Source organism: Mobula hypostoma, chromosome 27 (assembly GCF_963921235.1).
Source record: "Mobula hypostoma chromosome 27, sMobHyp1.1, whole genome shotgun sequence".
NCBI lineage: Eukaryota > Metazoa > Chordata > Chondrichthyes > Myliobatiformes > Myliobatidae > Mobula > Mobula hypostoma.
The window spans coordinates 18,718,789-18,745,429 of NC_086123.1; the positions used below are offsets into that span (position 1 = coordinate 18,718,789).

Sequence of the window (26,641 nt, forward strand, 5' to 3'; positions counted from 1 at the left end):
GAGGCAAGTATCATGTGGGATTAATAGTTGGGTTATGATTAAGGGTAAGCAGAAAACACCAGTAGGCAGATTAGGCCAGTAGATCAGACAGCAAATTAATGGTCAATAACACACAAAATGCTGGTGGAACACAGCAGGCCAGGCAGCATCCACAGGAAGGAGCACTGTCAACATTTCAGGCAGGGACCCTTCGTCAGGACTAACTGAAAGAAGAGATGGTAAGAGATCTCAGCCTGAAACGTCAACTGTGCTCCTTCCTGTGGATGCTACCTGGCCTGCTGCGTTCCACCAGCATTTTGTGTGTGTTGCTTGAATTTCCAGCATCTGCAGATTTCCTCATGTTAATGATCAATAAAGTGTTTTGGCTGCAGATTGGGGGTAGAGTCATTCATCAGGGAACCAGCTAAACTTTGTAAATGAGTGGACTAGGTCAGGATCCAAGGGGGTACTATAGAGATAGTTAAGTATTCAACCTTTGTAGACCTATCTACATATAGAATATAGAATAGTACTGCATAGTACAGGCCCTTCCCACAATGTTGTGCTGACCCTTAAACCCTGCCTCCCATATAAACCCCCACCTTAAATTCCTCCATATACCTGTCTAGTAGTCTCTTAAATCTAACATGGGTTTACAGTGCCAGACTTAATAGGAGACCTGTGCTAACCTAAGTCATACAAAGGTCTGTTTCATTTGTGAGGACGATGCTGTCCATGGACCCCACTGTCATTGTAAATGAAGGAAATAGCACTCAAATGCATTTTAGACCTCTGGACTCCCGATGTGTGTTGGGCATAAGGGATCTGGATAGAAAATTGCCAGCCATGCAACCTATAATAACTATGATTTTCACCTGAATATTTTTGAATTGTTCAATAGATTTTAAAAGATGGTACTTTGCAATCCCATTTCTATTCATTGATATGTTGACTTTCTTTATATTTCTCTAACAGATTCATCGGCAAGGGAAATTACACTTACATTGTCCTCTTAAATTTGATAACTAATTCAATTAACTAAAATTGTGAGGAAAATGTATTTTTTTTTTGTATCCCTGTTAGATGTGGGTTAGCTTGGACTCAATGTGATGTTTCCCACATTTCAAAAACCCATGCTAATGCCAGGAATGAGTGGTGAAATATGATGAATGACTAAAATTTTCAGTTTGTATTTCCTCCAATACCCACTCCCTCCAAGAGATGCAACAACTTTCATCTGCTTTCCTGCCAGTCAGGTCCCAATCATGCTTTCCATGTGAGTTCACAGTTTATTATACAACTTTCATTTTGTATTGTTTTTCTCTTACATTGTTGGATGCCAAACCCAAACTGGGCAGCTCTGTACAGATTATAGCAGGTGTGACCCCAACCAACTATCCTTTCATTTCTCCATTCGTTGATCTGCAGCTTCCTACATTTCTCACCAGGTTTAATTCAAGGGTCAACACCACTTGTACCGACCCTTCAGTTCTATAATTTATTTGAGTATATTCTTTCTCGATGTTGGACACTACAATTCAGATAATCTTTCTCTTTGTCTCTGGTGATCTTGAATCACCACCTTTTGCTGTTTCGCTCAATTACAAAGTTGGCTCCTCCTCTTGTTTCTATGCAAATTTAAAAACCTGTATCTCCAGTTATTTCCAGTTCTGCTGAAAGATAACCTGAACATTAAGTATTTCTCTGTAGTTACCATCTGACTTGCTGTGGTTTATTTTTATTTCAGATTTCCTACACAGCAATATTTTGTTTGATATACAAACGTACATTTCCTTGTAAAAATATTCAGCCCCCAACCCTTTATTCACATAAATGTGTATTACAATCAGGAATTTTGATCAATTTAACTCAGAATTTTTATTTGTGAGTCACATGCCCCCTTTTCACAATAGAGCCCAAAAAACAGGGAAAATTGTAAAGCATGAAAAATTCAAATTCAAAAACTGAAATGTGAACATCTCAAAATTATACATCCCCCTTTGCTCTGAGTTGAACCACAGCTTGCAGCTATTACAGTCAATAGTCTTTTTTGGATAAGTCTCAATTACTTTGCACAACATGGAGCAAGATTTGCCTATTCTTCCTTGCAAAATTGCTCAAACTATGCCAGATTAGTTGGGAAGGGGCAGTGGATGGCAATCTTGAGGTCTTGCCAGAAATATTCTATATCCATGGTTGCTCTCGTGGTGTGCTTTTAGGTCTTTGTCATGCTGAAAGACAGACTTCCTCCCCAGTTTAAGCTTTCTGGCAAAAGGCTAGTGGGTTTTTAAACCAGGATCTCTCTATTTAGCAGCATTCATTTTCCATTCAATCCTGACCAATCACATTTCCAGTCCCATCTGCTAAAAAGCATCCCCATAGCATGATACAACCTCCACCATACTTTGCATGGATGATGTTATCTGACTGATGCGCAGTTTTAGATTCACACCACACGTATCACTTGGTATTGAGGCCAAAAAGTTCCACTTTAGTCTCATCTGACCACAAGACCTTCTTCCACGTCTTTACAGTATCTTCTAAATGACACTTTGTAAGTCTTAACTCACAAGGATGTGCTTTTTTTTTTAAGCCGGGTTTCTTCCTTGCCACTCTTCCATAAATGCCCCTTCTGTGCAAGGCCTTATGAGAATGTGGAGTCATTAATTTCATCTCCAGTTGCAGCCACAGACTTCAGCTCACTCAGAGTGACTGTTAGTATCACAGTAGTCTCTTACAAGCGCCATTCTTCTCTGGTTACTCAGTTTAGAGGGGCAGCCTGACCTAGGCAGCATGGCTGTGGTTTCATATTTCCACCTATTCACAAGGGACTGCCCTGAGCTCCAACGTATCTTCAATGCCTTTGAGATGGCCTTGTACATTTCCCCACATTTGTGCTTTTCTATTATCATTTCCCTGTCTTGTCTTGAATGATCTTTTGTCTTTGTTTTGGTTTGGTCTATTGAATCTACCATACTGCTGGAATCTACAGGCAGAGTGGGTATTTATTCTTATGAATTAATTAAAAACAGGTGGTCCTCCAATTTTCAACATCAACAAATTGGATGAGTTGGTAAGATACGAGTACACTGCACCTGAGGAAAGTTAGTGTGGTAATTACAAAAGGGATGAATACTTGTTCACCCTCACAATAATGGTTTTTAATTTTTGGTAAATTGTTAACAGGTTTCGGAATTTTTTTCATTTGACATGATGCATGATGATTAGCTCAAAAATATCCCACTTCAATATTATTTTAAATTTAGAAAATGAGACAGTAAAATGTGAAAACAGATGTGGGGGCTGAATACTTTTTCAAGGCACTGTATCGTAATTAAACATTATGCTTGGTTGAGGTAATTCAGAGGTTTTCATATGGGTAATAATTCTGAAATTTTCAATGAAAATAGCTATTAACCAGAAAGAATTACGTACATTTATTTATAATCATAAAAAATTTCAGTTTTAAATTCCATTCAGTTATTATAAATATTGAATTCTTTTTAAAAAGGAAAATTTTGGAAACACTAAGCAGTGGAAAGCAAAACAATTAAGATTTCATGTCCTAGATCCTTTGTCTGAACTACTGAAGTGAGAAAACAAACCTTTTTTTAGTAGCAGGGAAGGTCGAACAAAGGCAATATCTCTGAAAGGGTGGGATCGTATGACTTTCTTCAAGTTAGTGTTTCTGGAATCCTTAACCTGTTGAGTTCTTCCAGCATCTGATATCTTTATTTCGATATTGCAATTTTTTGATTTTCAGTACAAGCATGTGATTTCTTTTTCAAATGTCAATTTCCAGCTTTCAGTAAAAGTGGGGATAGAAATTAATGAGTCATGTAATATCCTTTTGAAACATAATCCTTCATCTCTTGTGAATGTGACTGATTCTTCACTAGCTAACTAAGCAAGCCATTCAATTAAGGACAATAAATATGCCTTAAATCCATGGATTGAGAATTAAAATCTTTTAAAACATACCTATTTCAGCACCACCACCTGTCAAAACTTTAACAATGTGATTTCTTTTTAAAGGAGAAAATTTTTAAATAGATATTTTAAATAAAATTGAACTAAACTAATTTAGCTGTTTTTTTAAAAATTATAAATGAAGCAGTTGTTCATTTGATGCAAAAGAGCCTGATTGTAGTGCGAAAAAGGACGTGTTCATTCTTTGTTGTAGTTAAAGGTATTAATTCCTATAATTCTAATCAATAGGAGACGGTTATCTGAAATTCACTCTGGAAGGAATTCCTGCTTGATTAAAGTATGCAAGCTACTCCTAAATTTATAATTTTAAACCACTCACTGAGATAACTTAATACATAGATATTTATTTTGGATTTTATATTAAAGACTCTTTATGTTTCTAATGAATGTATAAAGACTGAAACTGGCCTTATCATAATACTGAATAACACCTTTAATATTAACCCATTCATTTTTGTTTATGGAAGCCCATTGTAAGAGCAGCGACAATTCCATGGGAAGTTAGAGACACATTCAGATGCATGATAGGGTATATAATACAGCAAGAAATAGTGGGAAGCATTTAAAAACCAACAGAAGCTAGCTAAAAAAAGAGAGAAAAGATAAAATATGAAGGAAAGCTAGTCAATAATATAGAAGAGAATACCAAAAGTTTTTTCAGATATAAAGAGTAAAAGGGAGGCAAGAGTGGACATCTCACTACTGTACTCATCACTGTGGGGCTAGGCTCAAACACAATCTATAAATTTGTCGATGACATAACTGTTGTTAGCAAAATTTCAGATGGTGTCAAAGAGGTGTACAGGAGTGAGACAGATCAGATGATTGAGAGGTGGCACAAAAATAACCTTGCACTTAACGTTAGCAAGAGCATAGGGGAAGTTGGAGGAACACACGTCAGTCTTCAATGGGTGGAAAGGGTAAGCAGGTTTAAATTCCTGGGTGTCAACATCTCAGATGATCTATCCCAGGCCCAACATGTTGATACAATCATGAAAAAGGCATGCTAGAAGTGAAACTTCATTAGGAGTTTGAGGTGATTTGAAATGTCACCAAAGACTAGCAAATTTCCATAGATGAGCCATAGAGTACATTCTGACTATTTTTTTAGAAGTTTGTAAAAAAAAAAAAAGCATGTCATCTAAAATTTTGACAAACAGTTTTAGGTGTGTGGTGGAAAACATTGACTGGTTACATCATGGCCTGGTATGGAAACACCAATGTCCTAGAATACAAAAAGTAGTGGATACAGCCTAGTACATCACAGCTGAAGCCCTGTGATGTACTAAGCTGTATTGAGCAAACTTACATAGACTGCTGTTATGGGAAATCAGCATCAATCATCAAGGACCCCCATCAACTAGGTCGTGCTCTCTTCTCATAGCTGCCATCAAGGAGGTACAGGAGCTTCTGGACCCACACCACCAGGTTCAGAAACAGATAATAACCCTCAGCCATCAGGCTCTTGAACCAGATAACTTCACTCACCTCAACACAGAACTGTTCCCACAACCTAAGGACGGCCTTTCAAGGACACTTCATCTCATGTTCTCAATATTTATTGTTTTCCTTGTATTTACCGTGGATGCCGCAAAAATGAATCACAGAGTTGTTTATGGTGACATAAGTACTTTGATAATAAATGTACTATGAACTTTTGTTTCATCACTGTCAGGTATGGAGGCTCTAATGCACAAGATCAAAAGAGGTTGCACAGGGTTGTAGACGTAACCAGCTCCATCACAGGCACTAGCTTTCCCACCATTGCGGACATCTTCAAAAGGCAGTGAACCATGAAGGTGGCATTCACCAATAAAGACCCCTGCCATCTGGAACATGTCCTCTTCTCACCACTATCATCAGGGAGGAGATGCAGGAGCGCATGAGGATGCACTCTGAATATTTTAGGAACAGCTTCTTACCCTCTGTCATCAGATTTCTGAACGGTCCATGAACTCATGAACACTGCTTCACTACTCTTCTTTAGCATTATTTATTTATTGTATTTATCATATCTTTCTGTAATGTTTCTAATGCCTTGCACTGTACTGCTGTCACAAAACAACAATTTTCATGACATATGCCAGTGATAATACTGTAAACCTAATTCTGACTCTGGTTCTCATTCTGAATTGATTTTGTATCTAGGCAGGATAATCTTCCACACCAGCCAGATCAATAATTGACTAATCAGTTTCAAAATCCATTAGAAGAGTTTATTCACAAAAATCATAATGACAGAACATCACAGATGATTAAAGGAGTCATTTCAAAATCATATTTAGATTTTTACTAACAGGTGCTGATCCAGGCCTGAAAAACAGGTTGCATTAGAATAACCAAAATGTTTGCAGCTGGAATGACTGGGCATGTTCTGGGCCATGAAGCATTTCCTTGCAATGAAAAGAGCCCAACATATTCTTGCTGATATTGAACCATGTTATGGATGCACTTGAGGTTAACAGTATATCATAACAGTGCATCCACTCTACATTATTAAACATCGTGGTTGGAGACTCGCTCACTGAGATCTTTCAAAGGACATATCAGTGGATATCAAGAATTATGGGGATAGTGTTGGAGAATTATCCCAAAGAAAATCCATCTCATTATCATGATCTTAATGAATGCCAGAGCAGCCTCAAAAAGTAAGATTGCCCACACCTATTTCTTATGTTCAGCTTAGACACTTATTCCCTTGATGTACAGTTATTTGCCTAGGCTACTTTGACAGCACCTTACAAACCATTGAAATCTACTAACAAGAAGCTGAGAGAATCAGGCCAGAAAGGCACCACCACCCTCAAGTTCCTTCCAAATTACACACCACCATGATTTTATCTTGCTTTCTAACATCATTGTGGGAGGATGACAGAAGGACTGCAGTTGTTCAGGGTGGTCATGTGCCTTTACCTTCTCAGGGGCAATTCTATACAAGTAATGAATGCAGGACTAGCCAAGTAATGACCAAATCTTGAAAAGTGAATATATATTTTTAATTGTTTTGCTGCTATGCCTTCCTTTCTGTGTCATGCCTCTATTTTTGATAGAGTCTTTGCCAACATATTTTATCTTGTTCCATACACTGCCTTTTCCTCTACTATCATTCGTATGACGTGAGCGACCATGGTCTTTCTATAGAAGTGGTTTGCCATTGCCACCTTCTGGGCAGTGTCTTTACAGGACTGGTGACCCCAGCCATTATCAATACTCCAGAGATTGCCTGCCTGGGGTCAGTGGTCGCATAACCAGGACTTCTGATAAGCACCAATTGCTCCCATGGCTTCTCGTGATACTGATCAGCGTGGCTAAGCAGGTGCTACACCTTGCCCGAGGGTGACCTGTAGGCTAGGAGGGAAGGAGTGCCTTACACCTCCTTTGGTAGTGACTTATCTCCACCCCGCCACCCAATTCCTCTATTATAGATTTTATACTGTACAGGAATATATATATACACACACACACACACTCCCCTTGGGTTTATGATCCAAGTCCATGGCATAAAAAAGGTTGGGAACCTCTACCAGATACACACTGACTGTGTCCACACTGCAAATGACCTTAAACTCACTGTACTGAGAATCTAAGTTCTGTATCAAGTGTCTACTATATACACTATATGTTAGGTGGCAGTTCAACTTATTCACTAACTAGGGTGGACAGGACAATAGGGAACACTTGAGTGCACTAACTCTGAGGCTTTCCAGGACCAATGGATTCCAACGGGGCTGGCGGGGCAACAAAAGTTTTACTTTGAGAATTATGTAAATATCTAAATATTCCGGTAGAACTAATGTAAGTATAAAATGTAATTTAAAAATAAACCACGGACACGAAGTGAAGCCTCCTCTGTATTACTCTGCCAATGGAAGTGAATCAGAATGGGATTGCGTCACTGTTATCCAGCGTAACTCCAAATCTGTTCGTCATCTTCCCACAAATTCTGCCTGACCCGCAGACTATTTCCAGCATTATTTAAATTACCACTGGCTTTTATCATTGCAGACTCACTACACCCGAGAGCTGCCCCGCAGACGAAGCAGTGCCCGGGTTAATTAAAAGATAAGGCAATAAAAAGGCGTTCTCCCGGTGTCATCACAAACCGTACCTGTGCGTATGCATCACGCTCAGTGAGTGTCTAGCCGCCTTGTGCCGGAGCCCAGCCGCGCTTGGCGTTGATCAGTCCAGAGTCCACCCGCTTACCGCAGGCCGAGACGGCCCGGCCCGGCCCGGCCCCGCTCACCCGCCTCTCCCTCAGACGGCCGCCCGGCTGGAGGCGGGCTCTGACGTCAGTTCACTCACTCACTCACTCTCCCACTCGGTCGGGCCGGGTCTGCTCGCTGTTCGGCTCGGGGACGGGCGCCGGGGACCGAGTTGCTGCAGCCCGAGGTAAGTTTCCCCCTCCCCGAGCCGCGGGCGGCCGAGCCGGCGTGTGATCGGGGCGTGCTGGGTCCGCGGGGAACGAAGCGGGGCCTCGCCTCGCTGTTCGAGGCCTCTCGGGGGAGGGGGGTTGTGACTGGGACATCACGGTGTCGATGGCACCTGGTGCAGGGAGCGGAGTAAGGTGGCTATTGTTTGAATTTTCGACTAAAAAGTCAAAGCGAAATGATGGACGGAGCGGCTTTCTTCCTCCCCCCCCCCCCACACCCTCCACAAAACCCAGGCGCCCAGTCCCATCTCTAAAACGCTACACTGCCCTTAATCATTTCAGCTTCCTCCGGTTACTTATACATATTTGATTCTTCCGATGGAGTTTTTTTTACGTCTATAGTTTTTTCTTTAATTTTAGCTGCTCTGCTTGTCAGATGACCCCGTGTGTGCCACCTCACAGACACGCAGTCTGACTTTCGTTGCTGGCAGCTTCTGCTCCCGCACGTTTCCTTTAGAGCTTTGGAAGTTCAAAGTATAGTTGTTGCATTTTGAATCCACTGCCGACTGTGTGTCAGAACTATATCGACAGAAAAAGCTATTAAAGTTACAGTATCTGAACCACAGAGATTCAAGCACAACGGCCTCCCGCTGTCCGCTGAATTCCCACACTCTTTTGAAAGTTTAATTTATTTTACTTCTGTTTGCTTTGATGTTTACTTTTGAGATGACATAATATGGAAAGTAAATGGATTAAGAATTTCAAGCATGTGGTCTATGCTTTCAATCGGTCTGTTCGCATCTGATTTTGGATTTTCTTTTCCAGTTGGTTACCATAAGAGTAAAATATCCCCTGGAAGCCTATCACTAACCGATTATTGTATTTTTTTTAAATATCTACTTGATTTGAGTTAATTAGATTCTACTCAATTATTAGGATTCTTTTCTGAAGCAGGTTATCAATTTTTTTTAAAATATAACTGCCAACAAAATATGATTTATTTGTCCATCTTAAACTTCAAAAATGAGTTTGAAGAAAAAAAAACACTTGCAGTCAGAACAGGCAATTGAATTGTTACGGAATTCCTGAATTGGTGGGTGTATGCAAGGAATCTGCTAAAGGAGGAATGAGAGCTCCTTTTGACAGGAACCAGTTTAATTTGTAATGCCTTTGTACTTATTTGAGGAAGACTGAAAGAACGAATGAATGGCTGCCTTCTCTACTCAGAAGGGTGAAAGTGCAGTAAAGTACCGAAATGAGAAACTAATTTAAAGGGAATAGAGGAAATGTTGGAAAGATAGTGCTTGTTTAGGGGGGAAAAAAATCAATTTTTTCCAGTAAGCTAAGGCCCTTCATCAGAATGAATGTATAACTTGAATTCGGACTTCGGAGTTAATAAGATGAAAGTTCCACATTAAACAGGAATATGGGTGACGATTTGAAACTTGAGGGCTAATGGTGATGATGTATAGTAAAAGTATTTAAATATAATTGAAATTTTGGACAGATGACCACTGATGGCCAAAGAAAATTAAAGGGAGACAAAACACCACAACCCAAGTGGACTTTTACATAAGGATAAAGAAGGAACACCTGAAATCGGTGACACACATAGGTAGTACCTTGAGAGAATTATTTGAAATGGGAATAATGACAAAGTACTGTACATGAATCAACAAAAGATTCATGGGAATCAGATTAAACCACAAACAAATGATATTGCTTCAAGTGAATGTGACCATAAAATAGTTATGAAATACTTGATTATTGTTCATTTGCTTAAGGAAACTAGCCTTTCACTTTGGTGCTACTTTGTGATTATTAACTTAATAACCTAGGCTGTGTGAGAAAACTAGGGTATTTGGGGGAATCCCACCAGTGATTGTGAAAGCTCTGCACAGACAGCAACGGAGGTCAGGTTGCTGGAGCTGAGGCAAAGGCTCTACTATCCTACGGTAAGGAAGAGAGCTGATTAAAGATGGCTTGGAGCGTATTGTATGTATTAACTCTGGGAAAGAAGATAACAAAGTGACTCGAGGGGCATGCAGTTAAGGGAACATAGCAGTAAGAAAGCGGAATTTGACTCACTGGCAGGAACCAGAGGGTGCGAGTGGATGGATGCTTTTGTTATATTGCTGGACGTTCTGTATTGGAGTTCCTCAAGGGTTAGATTAGCCACCACAAATATTTGTAATTTTTATCATCCTCATCATCAGGTGCCATGCCCAGTTTGAACTTTGACTGCCATGGCTCACTCACCTCTGTTTCGGGTCAAGTGGATCAATTCATTGGTATTCATTTCCAATTCTCTGGCTGCTGTCTCCATCATCATTTGTCTTTGTCTTCCTCTTGCTTTCTTCCCTTCAATCTTTCCCATAATTACCATGCATTCTAACTCCTCTTTCCTAATCACATGTCCAATGAAGTTTCGTTGCCTTTTCATGATCTCATACATTATTTCTCTTCTTATAAATTTTTATAAATGACCTAAATTTGATGTAGAGCCATAGCAGGTTATGCCAGTGATTGGAAAGATAATTGTGGTGATGCAGATAATAAAGTTTTCAGAATGAGATGGACTGCATAGTGAAATGAGGAAAGTAAGTATATTGGTACAATGTAAACACTGTATGTTAACATGGAGACTTGAGTTCCCATTTCTACAAATCCTTAAAAGGTTGCAGGAAAGCTGATTAGTAAACCATATGGGCTACTTGGGCTTATAAATAGAAGTGAAGGGATCATGTTGAATTTTGTCAGCCTCTGGTTTGACTTCAGATGAATCATTGCGTCCTATTCCAGATACAGTACCACATTTCATTAAAAACCTCAAGGCACAAAGAAAGTTAATAATACAATAATGCATCGAACTTTGTGTGATGATAATTGGAAAAAATAGGATTTTTCTCCTTGAAACATAGAAGTTGAACTTCTAGCCATTTTCAAGATGAATGTGTTTTCCTTTTGAAGATAGAAAATCTGTTCATCTGGTGAGTGGGTCATTAACCAGTGGTCATGCCCATGGGTGAAAAATCGACCAGGTGATGAAGGGAAATTTGAACTTTTAGGATCTAAAACGATGCATCTGGGAAGTGGTGATAAATAGTTCCAATAATTTGAAAGAAAATTAGATAGATTCCTGAAGAGCTTGAGGATTATGAACTAGAAGCAGGGTTTTAGGATCAAGCACCACTTCTCTTCCTCTCAGTGAGTCATCAAGAAGTACTGTGGGTTAAAGGTTGTGTTTTGTGCTGCAGTTTTCTTTGAAGGCAAAAGAAATTGGATAGGTAGAAAAGTGAAATGAACATCATGATATTTCAAATTTAAAAATGCATGCTAATTAGAAAAGAAAAATAAAAGTATGGTCTAATGCAATTATATGTGCTTGTGCTGCTCTCTATTGCTTGTTCTCAGATATGTAATAACATTGTGATTATTTTAAATGCTAGCATAGTTTATTTGGAAAATAATTTAAGTACTTATCTAAATGAAAATTGTATCTAATGTTATGTTTTTCAAACCAATTTTACAACCAATAACTGGGATCCCTTATAGAAATTATATCATAAAGAAAGCCACCTTAAATATGATGCAAAGCCTAGCACTGATTGCAACATAAGTTCAATGAGTGTTAGTCATATCACATTATACTTCAGCTCTCATCATGAGTGTGGTTTAATTAAAATTTCCTGCGGGTAACTTCCATTAATAGTCTGATGTGCAAAATAATTTGAATGAAGAATGTGGAGCATATCTTTAGAAAAGATACTGTAATATGAGTTTTTTTGTTTTCAACGTATTACAAGCTCTTCAGTGTTGTAATAGTAACCTTGTGCAACAAAGCAGCAGAAGAAGAGAAGTATGCTCTGGAACGAGATTATTCAGTTCAATTCATGATTACCATTCTTCTTCTAACGTGTGAAAAGTAACATTCCTACCATTATAGTGCTGGTAATGACCTTCTCCAGCAGGAGAGGATCGAGCTACCTACCCTTAAATTGAGAGTTCATTGAGATGTTGGAAATTCTGCCTTTGGATGAAATGTTAATCCAGCTATATCAGCCTGCTTAGGTAGACATGTAAAAGGTCTTCAGCCACATTTCTTTTTTTGCATGTGCCTGCATGCATGCGAGCTTGTGCATGTGCGTTTGAGTGCGCACGTCCGTGATGATGTCTTTTTCATGGGTTTTACAAGGCGCGGAGCGAGAGAGAGACTGTGTGTCACACCACTCCTCACACAGACATTTTCACAGTATTTTTCCCTTTTTTTATTTTACGAGGTTGAGTTGCAATCTCGACACTCAACCCAACCCGGATGGGAAGTGTACACGGGAGTGGACCTGACTGGTTTCGAACCCGGGAGCCTCCGCTCCCAGGTCCACCGCCGATGTCATTGCGCCTCCAGCCAGCCCTTCAGCCACATTTCTAAGGTCACAAGAACCTATGAGTAAAGAGCAGGAGTTGGCCCTTCAAGCCTGTTGTGCCATTCAGTATAACCACACTTGATCTCAGTCCTGGACATTTCATTTAGTTATCAAATATCTATCTACCACTCCCTTAGAAGTAGTCAAACATTCTGCTTCGTCATTCTTTAAGGAAAGAGTTTCAAAGCTCCTCAATGCTCTGAGGGGCAGAGGCTGGAAATTGCCTCATTTCTGTTGTAAACTGGTGGCCCCTGATCTTTAAGCAGAGGTCCCCAATTCTACATTCATTTTTTTTAAAAGGAAACGTTTTCTCCACATCCACTTTGTCAAGAACCTTCAAGATTGTGTGTGCTTCAATCAAGTTTCTTATAACTTTAGCATAAGCAAATGATCCTGCCCATTCCTCATGGGAACACCCATTCATGCATATTTATTGTTGCTACTTTATTTTCATAATTAACTCTTGTGGCTTGTGTTGATTTCTACAATTGATAGCTTCTGGAGACTTCTTCACAAATCTCTAGGCCAGCAGAAAGGGAGTTGCCTTCATCTTGTTGTATACATTTGCCTTTTTCTAATTTAATGATCCAGATCCAGTGAGACCCAGTGGATCTTGCAGCTGTGCGCTTTTATTTGGCTGACGCTTTTACTCTCCGACTGGAGAAAATTGAGTTTCTTGAGAATTGTATATTTATTAACTAAACCACATGAAGTCCTGCTTAATTTGAAAAGTTTACTTTTTTTTAAAAAAAAAAGGGTGGTGTGTATTTTTCTCCCATTTAATCTTTTTCCTGTTCGAAACTTGTATTTAGGTGTGGTTCTCCATTACCTCATCCAAATAGCTACAGGTGAGGTATGAACTAATTTTGAAACTGACCCAGAGAGTTATAACATAGGGTGTGTCATGAACAATAACCTTAAGTTGGTTTCCAAAAGTGTTCCACAGCTATACTTTAAATACAGTATAAAATGAGAATTTATTTAAGATATTTTAAAGTAGTTAATAATCAAAAACATTTTGCTTAACCTAAGGATTATATTAATGGGAATATGACAGTCACCACTAGTTTATTCACCAAAAATGAAGGAATGTAGTCAATTTCAAACGCCCTTAATTTTCATCAGTTTTATAAGTGACTTATTGTCATCTGAACTGAAGGTGCATGTTTGAATCCAAACTGCCTTCATCATGATTTAATGAACATATTATCTACAAAAGAGCAGCATAATATTCAGTACAGGATATACCCATCTGAGGTCCTTCAGAATTGTTAATCTGAAATACTGCACCTGTGTAGTTTAGAGATTTCCACTTACTGGAACAGTGAAGACTATGATAAGGAATCAATCACAATTTAACATTACGAATTCATCAACTTGTCTTTTCACTAAGGTATTAAAAATTAATGTGCCAGCTTTCATGCACTTTATAACCACCTAGATCTACATAAACCAACGTTCACTCCAGCAAATTTTATTCACTTATTCTGTAATTGAATGAAAACTCAATTTAGTTTAAAGACTCATCATTTGGTATAAAACTGCAAAGAGCCCAGTCCCACTTTCTACATTATGAATGATATACTGCCCAAGGCATTTTCAAATTTACTTTGTTTAGAAATGTATTGTTCTAACCGGAATACAGAAAGTGGAAGGGAAGTCAAAGTATGACTGCTCATCACAACTGACAATCTGTAATCTATCTAAAATGATAACATTTCCTCTTGAACTGTTGCTGACTTGCTGAGTATCTCCAATAACCTTGAGTTAGCAGCCGTGCTCAAAAATTCCAATAGAGTTTGATGTTGTGAAAAGGGAGATCATAGAAAGATCCTGCAACATGTGCAACACTTAATTTGTAAACACAGGTATCAAGCAGTTGGCATTAAACTTATTGTTAGAGAAATCTCCATACATTGTCCACTTCTATACATAGTTATATGAAAGTAAACGCAGACATGAGCTTTCTCATTCACAGTTCACGAAAAAGCTTATTCCCACTATGCTCTGTGATTAGCATGATTGTATTACTAGAATTTTATTGATAAATTTAAACCCTTTTATGAAAGTCAGTTTTAATTTGAATATAGTCTGGAAGAAACAAAACGTGTACTATGCGTAGCAAATTTATTAACATAATAAAATCCACTAAAACTTTAGAATCAAGGAATCTGAATAGGGGTGAATTATTGGGAAATTACAAACTCTAGGAGATATAGAAAGAAGCTTTTGTACAATGCAATGTCAACACAAAAGCATAAAGGGCAAAAGTTCTACTCATACAGCTAAGTAACCTTTGCCACAGAGATAAAAGGACAGCATTATGGAAAAATAAAGGAACTCTGGCAGTCTATAAAATTCTACAAAACAATACAGAGAAAATGATGAGATTTGAGTTGAAGAGAATTAAGAGGTAAAATACTCTAATATAAAGATGCACATAGGTGGCACAATAAAAGTAAGTCAGTGCATTAAAGAATAAATAGTGGAGATTGTTAAATGTGTATTGTATTACATAGAGAAGCATATTGACAAAAAGTCAATGTAACTAGGGAATCTAATATAGTTGGCTAAAGCTGCAGATTCTTGTGATTTCAGCACCTGCATATTTAAGATGTGTGCGTTAGATACCGTTTTTTTTCAAGGTGTTCCAAATTTAAGAATTTTGCATTTTCCAGTCCAAAAAACATATTATTTAACAGATGAAAGAGGAAAGGAAAGGAAAAACTTGTCAGTTTAATTGAGTTATTCAGCTGCTCACATTTAAATTTGGAAGAGAGTGACTGAGATCTTGAATAAATGTGATTAAATTAAAGAGAGTATCAATTTAGTATCTTCATAGTTAAATTGAGGCTTGAATATACATCCAACCAGTGACTGTACAGTTATGATTCAATATTATACAAAGCAATCTACTGATTCACTTGATAATTAGGAAACAACTTATTTAACTCTTATACATGCAATAATCCACAGAAGGAAAGGACAGAAATTAGATAATTTTATAAATCATTTGGATCTGTTGTTTGGTTTGCCAATACTATAAGGAATTGTACAATTTGAGCAGGATAAATGAGCTATTTATTAAACATACAATTTTGCATAGATTTGGTAAAAAGATTTGAAAGTGGCCTGTTGCCATTTTTGTTTTTTATTGACAACATTTCTGTTTTCTCCCATTAATGCTTGAATTTTTAATTTCAATTCTAGCTTCAGTGTGAAAAAAAATATCACCACTTATTTTAATGAAGTGGCTGCCAACTTTTGAAAAGTTTTTAGTCGGAATGCGTGGGAAGCTAGAAATGCTAATTGTAGTCCAATTTAATTTCCAGAAGGTGATTGATGGGTCATCTTGAATTGCCAAGTTTCCATTTTAGTTTGGATTAGGTTTTAGGTTGATGAGTGGTGAAGAGAATTTGGCATTTATCGAAATTACAGGTGTATTTGATTTGAAAGTATGTGATCTAGCATTAGAGGCACGTGGATCAGGTGAATTATTGTGAATGATGTGGATCTGTCTCGTTCAACTGCTGGAAATTTTGGCACTTTTCTGTACAAGTACTGTAGGTGGTGGAGAGGTTTTTAGAGTCATGTATCTCATTATCACAGCTCTTGTTGCCAGTGTGTTCTTCTGCTCACAGTGTTTGGTCAGTGTGATCAGCCAGGATGTTGGAGCATCCGTCATTAATTGCAAGGCTAAAGATCAAATTAAGTGACGGTGCTGTGCTGTATTTGGAAGTTTTCATTGCATAAAATTTGTTATTGATGTTGTGCTGTCTCCAGTCCAAACCCGGGTGCTGTATGGATCTGCCTGCAAGGTTCGCTATTGGTGTTAATTTGGAATGCAGCGGATAATACTTTGACTTAATGTAATATCTTGAGGAATTTTTTTTGATATCCTGAGGCGAAAAAGATTATCTGGTGCACTCAAGCCTACCCATTGGTGTGTCTAATATGACTGCACCCTCCCAGTAGCTATTTTGGCAAGGCTAATCATTGCCAATGTCAACACTGCTTGATATTGATACTGTTAGTGTTACTTCTCTTGCTGTCAGTATTCATGTTCTGTCAAGATCGTTCCTTGTCTCGGCGATTTAAGACAAACTATTTTCCAATAAAGACTTGGAGGAAGAAGGTAAATTTTGGACTTTTTTTCATGAAACTGGTATTATTGAGAAATTATACAAATTTCATACCACTTTTTTTGCCACGAAATACATATTGCAATCAGTTCAAAAAGATCAGGATGGACGTCAGCAAGATTGTGGGGGGAGGTGTAGTGGACAGCAATGAAGACTATTAGAGTTTGCGGGATCTGGACAAGGTGGAAAATGGCAGAAGAAATTTAATGCAGACAAGTGCGAGGTGTTGCACTCTGGTAGGACCAACCAGGATAGATCTTGCACAGTAAATGGGAGGGCACTGAGGAGTGGGATCTAGGAATACAAGTTCATATTTAATCGAAAGTGGTGTCACAGGTAGTTACGGTCATAAAGAAAGCTTTTGTCACATTGGCCTTCATAAATCAAGGTACTGAGTACAGAAGATCGAATGTTATATTGAAGTTGTAAAGGACATTGGTGAGGCCTAATTTGGAGTATTGTGTACAGTTGTAGATGCAAGCAGGCATTTTGTGTGTATTGCTCTTGATTTCCAGCATCTGTATACTCTCGCATGTTTGTGGTATTCTCCTTGTAGAGAGGTGCCTACAACAATCTAGTGACCTCTGTCCACCAGAGAAAGCAGGATCTCCCAGTGGCCACGCATTTTAATTCAACATCTCATTCCCATTCTGATATGTCTATCCACGGCCTCCTCTACTGTCAAGATGAAGCCACACTCAGGTTGGAGGAACAACACCTTATATTTTGTCTGGGTAGTCTCCAACCTGATAGCATGAACATTGACTTCTCTAACTTCCATTAATGCCCCTCCTCCCTCTCATACCCCATTCGTTATTTATTTATTGTTATATTTTTTTTCCTCTCTCCTTTTTCTCCCTCTGTCCCTCTCACTGTACTCCTTGCCCATCCTCTGGGTTTTTCCCCCCCTCCCCCTTTCTTTCTCCCAAGGCCTCCCGTCCCATGATCCTCTCATATCCCTTTTGCCAATCAACTGTCCAGCTCTTGGCTCCATCCCTCCCCCTCCTGTCTTTTCCTATCATTTTGGATCTCCCCATCCCCCTCCCACTTTCAAATCTCTTACTAGCTCTTCTTTCAGGTAGTCCTAACAAAGGATCTCGGCCCGAAACATCAACTGTACCTCTTCCTAGAGATGCTGCCTGGCCTGCTGCGTTCACCAGCAACTTTGATGTGTGTTACTAATCCTTCCTAGCTCCTTTTGTCGTCAGATGTCAGTTCACCCAGCAAATGAAATGTCATCAAGCTGATAGAGCAATCAATTGCACCAATGATTTTCCTCAGCAGATCATAAAATAAAATTTGTACATGTGTTTTTAAAATATTAAATATTGGATCCTAAACATTATTAAGATACAAGTTATTTAAATAATTTGAAATACTTAAGGAAGGGAAATATAAATTTCTTAGGCAGAATTTAGTTCAGCTATCTTGTAGCTTAGTAACCTATTAGAACATGTAGGTTGTGCAGCAATATTTTTCAGTATTTCATACCATAAGACTATTCACTAAGTACTTTAAATTCGTAACAATTTAGTTGAAATTTCCTTAATTTCATTGGTGACACCTTTACAGGGGGCTGAATTATTCACAGCAATTTAGGGAATTACTGTGTTAAATTAAGTCTATGTCGGAATCCCAAAGTTGCTATTAATTTTATGTTCTAATGATGGTGAACAGTAGTTTTGACATTATTATCTTGGCAAAATTTGGCCCATAATCATATTCGCAGTAAAATAAGAAATCTCTCACAGTTGGTACAAATCTTAAAACAAGGGAGCAGTCTAAGGATTATTTAACTGAATGTGTTTGTTCTGTACCCAAGCAGCCAGACTACCTGAACAGTATGACTCCAAGAATTGCCTTTAGATGTTTATCTCAGATCAATGCTCTCTGGGTAACCTGATCAGTCTGTTGCATCCTATTGATGATGCATTTACAAATCCCACTTTGTCTGCTGAAGTTGGGTGCTCTGGATTTTGGAATATATGTGCCATAGGTTGAGCATTGTGTATTTAGTCCTATAAATTGGTTCCACTCCAGCAGGAACTTTGGAGGTAAAGTGAGGTTTGCAGCAAGAAAAGACGGTCAATGGTGATTATTGTTGCTATCTATATTGGAGTTGTCATGGAGTCCTAAAGGGTCTTTGTGTGTGTGTGTGTTGTCATAGAGTTGTCATGCTGTAAGGTCTTGTCCACTGTAGATGAGCAGGTTCTACACTGTTTCAGAGATGAGTTCTTTGACTACTTTGAGGAGGTAGTTGTGAAGACCCTGCCAATGATTTGCCATCACTTTCAATGCATCAGCACCACCGCAGTCCAGCTGATCCCAGTTTAAAGCTCGCAACCTTAAACCTGCAAAAAAAAAACAAGTGTTCTGCTGGGCAGCTGTGATTTACTGCCTTCCTATATGATTTCTTTTTTCATTTGTGATGTGCAGCAGACACATTCAAACATATGAGAGACACCATCAAATCTGTCTCTGCAAAATCCTCCAGATCCATGGGGACGGGGGTTGGGGGGGTGGTGGAGGATCCGTTTCATTACGTCCTCTTGGGTCAATTTCTGTTCTGAATTGCCCTCAGTCAGCTCCATTGAGTTTGCCATATAATTTGCATGCCTACATCAATCTCCTGAAATACAGGAGCTCCAACATTACAGGCAGGAGGAAAAAAAAAATCAATAATTTTCTCAGTCTCCTTGAGAGAATTGCAACATCCCTCACACCGCTGCTCAAAGTGGAGGAAGCACATCTGTTGACATCCAGGAGGTCATAGCAAACAGTGGAAGAAGTACACCACCCTACAAACTAACCACCCAGCTGCTCCATCAGGGACCTATCCATCTCTAGTGGGGTCTGCACCCATATTGGTCTCTTCATTTGGCTACGAATGCATGAAAAAAATACTTGTCAAAAACATCTTGTGTACTTATGCTATTCTAATGTGTTCTAAGTAGTGTTTACATTAAACACTAGCTGCTGGCTGCTGTTAAAATAGTTTATATGCCTTGCACTGAGATTTATTTAGTAGTAATCCATAACATAAATAATATTACCACATTATATAAACAATCGTATGCAGCACATAAAATTTTTTGCCTGATATAATCACATAAGAATACTTCCATAAGACATAGGAGCAGAATAAGGCCATTTGGCCCACTGAGTCTGCTGCGCCATTCACATTAGCTGATTTATTTTCCCTTTCAGCCCTATTCTCCTGCCTTCTCCCCATAACCTTTACTAATCAAGAACTTGTCAATCTCCACTTGAAATAGACCCAATGACTTAGCTTCACGGCTGTCTGTGGCAATGAACTCCCCAGATTCCCTACTGTCTGGCTAAAGAAATTCCTTCTCATCGGTTTTCTAAAGGGACACCCTTCTATTCTGAAGCAGTGCTCTGTGATTCTTGACTCTTCTACTATTGGAAACATCCTCTCCACATCCACTCTATCTAGGCCATTAGCTGGTGTGTAGGGCTCTGTGCTGTGTAACTCTGATTAAATTTGTTGTGTTTGTTTAGAACACAATTGTCAGATGGCCAGAATCCTGATTAAAACTTTGTAGCTATGGATCACCTTATTGGTCACATGCTCACGTTACGTGTTTCTGGCACGTGCTGAAGAAATTGTCCTCCCAGTTTAGATAATCCTAAGAGTTATCAGCTGCAACACACACAAAATGCTGGCAGAACTCAGCAGCATCTATGGGGGAGAAAAAAGAACAGTCGACGTTTTGGGTCGAGACCCTTCGGCAGGACTATAGAAAAAAAGATGAAGAGTAGATTTAAAAGGTGGGGGAGGGAAGAGAGAAACACAGGGTGATCAGTGAAACTGGGACGGGGGCGGCGATGAAGTAAAGAGCTCGGAAGTTGATTAGTGAAAGAGATACAGGGCTGGAGAAGTGGGAGGGGGGTCTGATAGAAGAGAACAGAGGCCATGGAAGAAAGAAAAGGGGAAGAAGCACCAGAGGGAGACGATGGACAGGCAAGGAGATTGGGTGAGAGAGGGTAAAGGGGATGGGGAAGGGAGGAGGGGGGGCATTACTGGAGGTTGGAGAAATCGATGTTCATGCCATCTGGTTGGAGGCTACCCAGACAGAATACAAGGTGTTGTTCCTCCAACCCAGTGGTCCTCAACCACCGGGTCGCGATTGGCGATATGAAACGATATGAGTCAGCTGCACCTTTCCTCATTCCCTGTCACGCACTGTTGAACTTGAACCCCCCCCCCCCGCCATCAACCGATCCATGGTGCAAAAATGGTTGGGGACCCCTGCTCCAACCTGAATGTGGCCTCATCGCAACAGTAGTGGAGACCATGGATTGAGATATCGGAATGAGAAGTGGAATTAAAATGGATGGCCACCGGGAGATCTCGCTTCTTCTGGCGGATGGAGCATAGGTGCCTGGTGAAACAGTCTCCCAATCTCGGTCAGGTCTCACCAATATACGGGAGGCCACGTCAGGAGCACTGGACACAGTATATGACCCCAACAGACTCACAGGTGAAGTGTCGCCTCACCTGGAAGGACTGTTTGAGCCCTGAATGGTAGTGAGGGAGGAGATATAGGGGCAGGTGTAGCACATCTTCTTCCCCCACTTTCTGCTTTCCACAGGGATCGCTCCCTATGCAACTTCCTTGTCCATTCATCCTTCCCCACTGATCTCCCTCCTGGCATTTATCCTTGCAAGTGGAACAAGTGCTACATCTAGGGGGGAAAAAGTACAGTCGACGTTTTGCACCGAGACCCTTTGAAGACCCGAAATGGTGACTGTATTCTATTCCATAGATGCTGCCTGACCTGCTGAGTTCCTCCAGCATTTTGTGTATGTGTTGCTTGGATTTCCCGCGTCTGCAGATTTTCTCTTGTCAGTTACCAGCTGCATTGGGCGACATGATAGCATAGCAGTTGATGCAATCACTTTACAGCACCTTCCCGCCACTGTCTGCAGGGGACCCAAGCACAGATATGTAAATATAATTAATGTAGGGAATATTCTTACAATGTGTAAAATAGATGTGATTTTTGCAAACTGTAAAGTAACAAATGAAACAAATGCACAACAGAGGCAGAGATGTTAAGTCCTGTGGTCCACCATTTCCTTGCCTGTGGTACGTATCTATAAGGATGCCATTTGTCCACATGAGGCCCTTTATGCCTTTGTGAATCAAATACTTACTCAAAAGCTTCTTAAATGTTGGAATAGAGTCTGCCTCACCACCACCACCACAGACAGAGCATTCCATACTCCAACCGCCCTCAATAGAGAAAACTTCCCTTTAAGCCTCCTTCTCATCTTAAAACTTTCCTCTCTTGTCTTGGATAACCCAACCATGGGGGGAAAAAGATTTTCCCATGTGTCCTATCTATCCCCTTCCATAACTTCATATACCTCTTAGCAGATCACCTCTGAGTCTTCCCTGTCCCAGGGACAACAAATCTGCTCTATTCAGTCTGTCCTTGTAACTGAAATTGTCCAACCCCAGCAACATCCTGTTGAATCTGCTCTGCAGCCTCTCCAGAACTGAGCATTTATGTGCTGGGCCCAGGACAGGTCCTTTGAAATCATAACACCGAGGAATTTAAAGTTGCTGGCCCTCTCCACCTCTGTGGCACCGATGAGGACTACATCATGAACTTCCAGTTTCCTCCTCCTGAGGTCAATAATCAGCTCCTTGGTCTTGTTGACATTGAGTAAGAGGTTGTTGTTGTGGCACCAATCAGTCAGATTTTCAGTCTCCCTCCTTGCTAGTTTGTTTCCACTTGATTCGGCCAATGACAAAGTGGTGTTGTCAGTAAACTTAAATATAGCATTGGAGCTGTGCCTAGCCACTCAGTCATCAGTGTAAAGCAAGTAGAGCAGAGGCTAAGCACACTACCTTGTGGTACACGTGTGCCGATGGAGATCATGGAGGAGATGTTGCCAGTCCGAAATAACGGGTCTGCAGTGATGAAATCGAGGATCCAATTGTACAAGGAGGCATTGAGATGAAGGTCTTGAAGCTTATTGATTAATTTTGAGGGGGTGATTGTATTGAATGCTGCACTGTATTCAATAAAGAGCGTCTCGATGTATTCATCTTTACTGTCCAGAGGTTCCAGGGTTGACTGAAGAGCCAATGAAATGACACCTGCTGTGGGCCTGTTGTGCTTGTAGGCAAATTGGAACTCCTTTTCCTTCTACCTAATTTAAATATATGACCCTTGGTTTTGACCCCCTCCACTATGAGAAATGTCTTTCTAAGCTCTATGTAAGTTCATATATATCAAATCTCTGCTTGGTCTCCTCTCTCCCAAAGAAATCAGTCTTGCCTTTTTTCAGTCATCCCTCATTGTTACTTTGTCCAAGACTAAGGGATGTTTTCTTGCATCATCTTTGCATCATTTTCAATGCAACTGCATCTATAAGTGTTGATAGTACTGTGCATGGAACTCAGGCTGTGGCCTAACTAGTTTCTCTACAGTTTTAGAAGAAACTCCTTGCTACTCCATGCTTTGTGAAATTAAAATAAAGCATTTCAACTATCTTTGACTTGCTCCTCTGTGGACTTGTCGAAGAATGGAAGAACTTTCTGTGTACATCTCTCAGTCCTCCTGTTTATTTGAAATGCTGAAGGAACTCTGCAGGTTAGGCAGCATCTATGGAAAAGAGTAAATAGTCAATGTTTCGGGCTGAGACCCTTCATCGGGGCCAGGAAGAAAAGATGAGAGGTCAGAGCAAGAAGGTGGGGGAAGGGAGAAGGAGGTACAAGGTGGTAGGTGAAAACGGGGTGGGGGGGGTAAAGAGCTGGGAAGTTGATAGGTGAGAGAGATAAAGGGCGAGAGCAGGTGGAATCTGATAGTGTACATCCTATTAAAAGAAAAAAAGTTTTTAAAGTGTTCCGGAGACTTAAAGCACAAATTTTATTTTTACAAGAGACCCATGTACGGAGGGGGGACAGACTACGTTTTTTCAAATTCTGGAAGGGACAACAATTTCATTCGAACTCCAATGCTAAGATTCGAGGCGTCTCTATTTTTATAGACTCCTCAGTTACTTTTATACAACAGGATATTATCTCTGATCCGAATGGTAGATTTTTATTGGTTAGTGGTTTACTATTTAATAAAAAAGTAGTTTTGGTTAATGTTTATGCTCCTAATATGGATTGTCCGGAATTTTATAAATCATTGTTTGATCAGTTTCCGAATTTGAACGAGTTTTCATTGATTTGGGGCGGAGATCTTAATACCTGTTTATCTCCAGCTTTGGACCGTTCGGCTCCTTTACGGACTTTACCTAATAAATCTGCAAATTTGATTAATTTTTTCCTTTCTGATTCTGGGTCGACGGACATTTGGCGTTTTCTGCATCCTCAGGAAAAAGATTTTTCCTTTTTTTCACATGTTTATCATTCCTATTCAAGAATTGATTATTTTTTCATTGATTCTCGTCTCATTCCTTCAGTGATTAAATGTGATTATGATTCTATAACCATTTCGGATCATGCTCCACTTAAGCTTTCTATTAAAATTATGGCCAATATACCAAACAATAGACAATGGCGTTTTAATTCGCTGTTGCTTCAGGACTCGGACTTTGTTAATTTTATGAATGAACAGATTGAGCTTTTTTTTACAATTAACCATACAGAAGATATTTCGGTTAACACTCTTTGGGACACTTTTAAAGCCTATATTCGGGGTCAGATTATTTCGTATTCCGTTGCTTTGAGGAAGAAACAGAAGCAGGAGGAGATGGCAATTGTGGACAAGATTAAAGAAATTGATAAGAAATATGTTATGGCTCCTTCTGAGGAGCTATACAAACAAAGAACTGAACTTCAAATGGAACACAGTTTACTACTCTCGTCCTCGATTGTAAACCAATTAAAGAAAACAAGAAGTGATTTTTATGTTCACAGTGATAAAATTGGCAAGCTGCTGGCTAATCAATTGAAATCTAATTATGTTAAATCTCAAATCAATCAGATTTATAACCAAAATGATCGATTGATATTGGATCATGTGGGGATTAATCAAACCTTTTGTGATTTTTATTCTTCTTTATATCAATCAGAGTCTCCTCGAGATTCTAAATATATGAATGATTTTTTAGATAAGTTAGACTTCCCTCAGATTTCACAGGATATGTCTTCTTTATTAGATACTTCCATTACAATGGATGAGATTAAGAATGTTATTTTTTCTATGAATCTGGGGAAAGCTCCTGGCCCTGATGGGTTTACCGTTGAATTTTATAAATGTTTTGCTTCTTTATTGATTCCTTGGCTCTATAAGGTTTTTGAGGCTTCTTTGAAACTTGGTAAACTTCCGGAATCTTTTAATAGAGCATCAATTTCTTTAATACTAAAGAAGGATAAAGACCCTGCTCAATGTGCATCTTATAGACCAATATCTTTATTAAATGTTGATTCTAAAGTTTTTTCTAAGTTATTAGCAAATAGACTAGAAAAAGTACTTCCTTCTATTATTTCGGAAGACCAAACGGGTTTTATTAAAGGTCGTTACTCTTTTTATAATATTCGTACATTGTTAAATATCGTTTATACTCCCTCACAAAATGTTCCTGAGTGTGTTATTTCTTTAGATGCCGAGAAAGCTTTTGATAGAGTAGAATGGCCTTATTTATTTAAGGTGCTTGAAATGTTTAATTTTAGCTTGAAATTTATATCCTGGATTAAACTGTTATATCACTCCCCTGTAGCCTCGGTTCGTACTAACTCCTTAAACTCACCTTTTTTTCCTCTCTTTCGTGGTACTCGACAAGGCTGTCCTCTTAGTCCCCTATTATTTGATATTGCATTAGAACCTCTTGCAATTGCTATTCGAGAATCTTCAAATATTACTGGGATAACTCGGGGATTAAAGTCCCATAAATTATCACTCTATGCTGATGATTTACTTTTATATATTTCTAATCCTGAGAGATCCATTCCTGCTGTTTTAGAGTTATTAGCACAATTTGGTCTTTTCTCAGGTTATAAATTAAATCTTAGTAAGAGTGAACTTTTTCCGATTAATAAACATCTTCCCTTATATTATAAATTTCCATTTAAATTGATTAATAATTACTTTTCATATCTTGGGATTAAAATTACTTGTAAACATAAAGATTTATTTAAGACTAACTTTTTACCATTAATAGACCATATTACTCAACTTTCATCTAAATGGTTTCCCTTATATTTAACTTTGATTGGTCGTATTAATGCAGTTAAGATGTTTTTTTTGCCAAAATTTTTATATGTGTTTCAGGCATTACCAATTTTCGTTCCTAAATCTTTTTTTGATAAAGTTGACTCTAAAATTTCTTCATTTATTTGGCAGAATAAGAATCCGAGACTGGGTAAAATACATTTACAGAAAGCTAAGAGAGATGGAGGTTTAGCATTACCTAACTTTAGATTTTATTATTGGGCTATTAATATTCGACATATGAAATTTTGGTTACTTGACCGGGACATACTATCTATTCCTAAATGGGTAGCATTGGAATTACAATCTGTTCAGGGTTATACACTTGGTTCTATTTTAGGTTCCTCTCTTCCTTTTGATTCGAAACGCCTTAAGCAGGTCTCTAACCCGATAGTTAAATATGCTTTGCGCATTTGGTTTCAATTCAGAAAATTTTTTGATCTTAATCAATTCGGGTTAGCGATTCCTATTTTAGGTAACATATTTTTTCCTCCCTCTTTTACGGATCGCGCTTTTCAAACTTGGAAGACTAAGGGT

General features: G+C 39.0%; 1 protein-coding gene across 7 annotated transcripts in view; it reads left to right on the plus strand.

Moving 5' to 3' along the window:
- Positions 1–7,926: 7,926 nt before the first annotated feature.
- clip1a (CAP-GLY domain containing linker protein 1a) overlaps positions 7,927–26,641 on the plus strand; it is a 153,988-nt gene continuing 135,273 nt past the window's right edge. The window contains exon 1 of one of the 7 annotated variants that reach the window (XM_063034136.1): positions 7,927–8,358. The gene's annotated coding sequence lies outside the window, so the exon portion shown is untranslated. The remainder of the gene's footprint in view (positions 8,359–26,641) is intronic. The other 6 variants (XM_063034133.1, XM_063034135.1, XM_063034134.1 and 3 more) reach the window with 6 other exon arrangements.